Consider the following 5,568-nt stretch of genomic DNA (forward strand, 5'->3'; position numbering starts at 1 on the left):
ATGAGGGGGATTTGGAACTTGACTCTCTTGAGCACGCTCTCTCTCCTTAAAAAGTGTGTGAGACTCAAGACACATTTACCCCCAGTCTGAAGACTGCTACTCCAAAACATGGAAAGTTACCTAAGCAGTGTTTACCTGGCTGTTCTTGTTTCTTTCCTGGATGGAGACAGGTAAAACCCCACCGTTCCCCCTACTACGGGGACCTTGAGCGAGTCCTCTGTGGTTTCTGATGAGAAATCTGTCTTTGGAATTATTTTTCCTTTATTGGTCAGGTGTTGTTTTTCTCCGCTTTCAAGATTTTTTTGTCTTTGGTTTCCAAAAATTTAATTATGCTGTGTCTTGGCATGGACTTCCTTAGGTTTATCCCATTGGAGTTTCACTCAGCTTCTTCTTCTTTTTTTTAATTGAGATATAGTCAGTAAACAATGTTGTGTCAATTTCTGGTGTACAGCACAATGCTTCAGTCATACATGAATATACATATATTCATTTTCACGTTGTTTTTCACCATAAGCTACTACAAGATATTGAATATATTTCCCTATGCTACACAGTATAGACTTATTTATCTATTTTATATATACCAGTCAGTATCTGCAAATCTCCAACTCCCAGTTTATCCCTTCCCACCCCCCTCCCCCCTGGCAACCACAACTCTTTATTCTATGTCTGTGAGTCTGTTTCTGTTTTATATATAAGTTCATTTGTCTTTTTCTCTTTTTAAAGATTCCACATATGTCACTCAGCTTCCTGCATCTGTAGGTTCATGTCTCTGGCCAAATTTGGGAGCTTTTCAGCCATTATTTTTTTGAGTACTTTTTCAGCCTCTCTTTCTAGGACTCCAATGACTTAAATATGACATCTCTTATTATAGTCCCACAGGTCCTTCGGGCTCTATTTTTTTTTTTTAACTTCACTTTCTCTCAGTTGTTCATATTGGGTATTTTCAATTGTTCTATCTTTTAGGTCCCTAATTCTTTCCTCTGTCCCCTCCATTTTGCTGTTGAATCCATCCACTGAGCTTCTCATTTTGGTTATTGTATTTTTCAGTTCCAAAATTTCCATTTGGTTCTCCTTTATAGCTTCTGTTTCCTGGCTGACACTTTCTGTTCTTTCATTCATTTCAAACATGGTTACAATGTCTGCTTTAAAAGATTTGCCAGATAATTCTAACATCTCAGCATTTGCATGTATTGGTTGTCTTTTTTCAGTTTGAGATCTTCCTGGTTTGGGGTATGAAATTGAAGAAATTGAAATCTGAACATTTTCATATTATATCTGAGGTTCTGGAGCTTATTTCTTCTGTTTTAACTGCCTTCTCTGACATCACTCTGGCAGGGGAGGGGAGCTACTGCCAGATGGGGATAGAAGTCCAGGCTCCCTACTTGGGCTCTGTTCACCTGTGGAGGCAGGAGTGGTGGGGAGACTTTGCTGCTGGCCACTGGTGGGCATTCCTTGTATAAGGCTGGGTCCTTTCATCTGTCTTCTTTGGTGCTTCTGGTCCTCTTTCCATTGGCTGTCTCTCTCCTGCTTGATTTCCAGTTTGTTCTGCCCTGTGGGACAAACATTCTGCCAAGACAAGATCAGGTAACTAGGGACCCTCAAACAATGTGGTCAGGCTAGGGTGAGCAAGTGAATCAAGCAAGTGGGCTCCTCAAACAGTATGGAAAAAGAAATCAGATCATGTGAGGCCTTTGTGTTTCTGCAAGGTAGCTTTTTCCATTACTCAAGCAAAAGTATCACCTAAGGCCAACTATGAGTTAATTTTAAACAGGTTCATTTTAAACCTTTAAGGAAGTCTCTAGACAACAGGTCTCAGTTTTGTTTCCCTGGCTTCCTTCAAGGTGACTGCCTGCCCAGCCCTCTTCCCTGGGTTCACACCACCTGCAGCGAATCCTGAGTTGGTAGCATGTCTGCAGTTGTGCTCAGGATTCTGCATTGTGATTCAGACCTACCCACATCCTCTTACACGTTATTCATCAACAATTTTCCCTGTTTCTTGTAGCTCCCTGAATATGCCTTCGCCTCTGGGGCCCTACAGACAATAAAAGAACAATTCACCCCAAACTTGGAAAAAGGCAAAATGCTGACTCTTTGGCTCTCTAATATCATGGCAGAGAAGTTTCCAACAGCCCTGTGTGGCTCTCCGATGATTCTCTCAAATACTACTTCGTGGTCAGCGTCTGTTTGGCCAACCATCCAGGACAGCCTGATGGAGTTCACATAATGATGAATATGTGATATGTGATTATTTCACATAATGAAAATAAAATGAAAATAAAATGAAAATAAATAACCATACAAATGCTTATTTAAAAACAATTATGATGATTGTATTCCATTACATATACATGCTGCATCTCCTTTATCCATTCATCTACTGATGTACACTTAAGATGCTTCCATATCTTGGCAATTATAAAGAATGTTGCTGTTAATAGTGGGGTGTATGTATATTTTTTAATTAATTCTTATTTTGTGGTTGACCTTATTCTGTTGAACTATGTAGGTTTAAAAAGCTAAAGCTCTAAATATTCTTAGAAACAATGAACAGTACATATATGTAAATTCAAAAAATACATACAGTATATTGTATACATGTATTTACATGCAATATATTGTATATGTACAGTCAAATTGTAACGATTCTATTTAATAAAACTGAAAAATGAAAAAAAAACCAATTATGATAAGCATCAGGAAGGAGAGGTACAGGATGCTGTGAAGGTCCTTTAAAAGATCCTGCTCAGACTTCACCTAGTCCACAGAGCCAGGAAAGGCTTCTCCAGAAAAGGACATTTAAACTGATAGCTGAAGTTTCAACAGTAACTAGCCAGGTACAGGGGAGAGAGACGGTATAAAAGTGCATTCCATGCAGGGAGAACAGCACATGTGAATGCACAGAGAAAGACATGAACAGAAGGAAGGTGACATGAAGACACACGGCGAGAAGACAGCCACGTGACACCACGGATCGCCAGCAAGCATGTGCACACAGAATTCACTGGGAAGATCTTCAACGAGCCCCCAGCCAATCTCCATCAGTGTCTCAAACCCTTCCCAAAATAAACATAAAACTTAGAAAATAGTTTTTGCAAGGGGAGGCTATAGCTCAAGTCATAGAGCGCATGCTTAGCATGCACTAGGTCCTGGGTTCAAGCTCCTCTACTTCTGTTATAAAAAAAAAAAAATTAAATAAATAAACCTGATTACCTCCCCCCAAAAAGACAAAATAAAAATGTGAAGAAAAAAAAAAAAGCTGCTAGATCTTATATAATTTAAAAAAAAAAAAAGAATTCTTGCAAATACAGTTTCAGGATAAATTCCCAATATCTTTTTTTCAACTCTATTGCCTCCCCAAAAGCCCTATTATGTTTTTGATCTGCCCCAAGAGGACAGGTTTACAGCACAGAAACATAAGCAAGTTCAAATTGAGCCAGAATCATCACCTTAAAAAATGCTGGATGTGTTTCAAAGAAGATTGCATACACTGCCTCCTAAACCCTCAATACATATCATTAACGAAAGGTGAATTTTTGTTTACAATTTTTTTCCTTTTCAAGCAAAATTTGCATATTACAAAATAAACAAATCTTAAGTGTATGTTACCTGAGTTTTGACAAGTGTATATGTCTGTGTAATCCAAACATCTGTTGAAAACAAGACAACACGCCCCAAACGAAGTACTTATGCTAAGCCCCACATCACCCAACCAAGATTTAACTTACAGTTTCAGCTCTCCCAGAAATGGAACCTTAAACCCATCACTTAGTAATCGCCTGATCAGCATTAGTTAATCTACCTGATAGGCCTCTGCCATCCCCTAAAAGTAAGTACCCTTGCAGTAACCAACCATTTTTTGTCTAGTATGATGTCCTCATTCTGCTCTTTTCTACCTGTACAAGTCTTTCATTTTGTACACCTCCTTGGAGCTCCTTTCCATCCGCTAGATTGGATGATGACTGATTCATGAATCACTGAATGAAAACAATAAATGTTTCAAATTTACTCAGTCAAAATTTGTTTGTTAATACACCTATCAAAATATACAATGTTACCACTACCCCAGGAAATTTCATATCCCATCCCTGTCAATGCCTGCTTTTATCCCCCAGGGGCAACCATACTTTCTAGTTGATTTTTACTCCGGTGTTTGTTACATAGCTATAACTTCTATGTGCACAGTATCTTTCAAATGTTTCCCTAGAGGCTCATCCCCCATACCAGCATTATGAGATTTGACACATTCCAGGACCATCCCATGCTAAAGCTTAAGAGAGCCTGGTTACATGTTTCTTTTCCCTGGCCCAAATCTCAGCACCCTCCCCCTTCACCGGCAGGACTCTGCCATTTCATAAGGCTGCAGGTGAAAACATCTATCCATTTATGACAGGCAGGGGCAGAGGAATACAGGAGGGGAACAGGAAAGGGAGAGTAATCACATGTATTTTCTCTGTTTTGTCATGTGCATTTTTGAGTATTTAGAAGTAATCTGAACCCCATACAGCCCTGCACCTCGTTTCCTAGTTCTGAGGTGAGTTATTTAGTACATCCTAAGATAAAGAATGACCTTTAGACACATACACATACACACATGAAAGTATCTTTACCATATTTTTCCTCCCTCTCCCTTCCCAAACCTCTTAATTCCCTTTATATATATATATATTTTATTGAGTCATAGTCAGTTTACAATGTTGTGTCAATTTCCGGCGTATAGTGCAATGCTTCAGTCTTACATGAATATACATTTATTTGTTTTCCTATTCTTTTTCACCATAAGTTACCACAAGATATTGAATATAATTCCCTGTGCTATACAGTATAAACTTATTTTATATATGGTAGTTAGTATCTAATTCCCTTTTTAAAATGACTGTTGCGAAGATGTTAACACAGAACTAAGCCGATGACAAATTATCGAGAGAGAAAAAAACAGAATAAAACTTTTTATTACTGTATTTTAAAAGATGACATAAAGACTGGAGAAAGAAACATCCTGAATGTCAACAAGTTATATAGGATCTAATTTTTTTTAATTTCCAAAATGACCATAATTTACGTAATTTTACAAGAAAAGTAATTTTATTAAAAACAAATCTGTGAAACTAGAATCCCGCAGTTTCCAGTGACCAGCTGGTCAGGCTGAATACGCTTTGGGGCAGATGCGGTAGTCTGAAACGCCAGGCCTTTTGTTGGGGAAGGGAGAGATGGGAGAGACAGGAAGGACGGTCCTCCTGGTCATTTCTCTGTAGGTGCAGTCCTGTCGCACAACCCAAGTCAAATCAACGTATTAAAAGCCTCTTCCTTTTTGCTTGTCCCCAAAACGGCAAAGAAGGATGTGATGGGGAGAAAAGAACGCCCCAAGGGCCGTTGCAGGAACTACGGACGGTGAGCCGGGTAGAGGGCGCGTGGGACACTGGAGTCGCCCCGCCCCGCCCCCGGGCCGACCAGGCCCCGCCCCCAGGCCGACCAGGCCCCGCCCCCGGGCAGCTAGGGCCAGGCCCCGGCCCTGGGCAGGCCAGGCCACGCCCCCGAGCCTCTCGGGCCAGGCCCCGCCCTCCACCG

This window comes from Camelus dromedarius, chromosome 16 (genome assembly GCF_036321535.1).
Source record: "Camelus dromedarius isolate mCamDro1 chromosome 16, mCamDro1.pat, whole genome shotgun sequence".
Lineage (NCBI taxonomy): Eukaryota > Metazoa > Chordata > Mammalia > Artiodactyla > Camelidae > Camelus > Camelus dromedarius.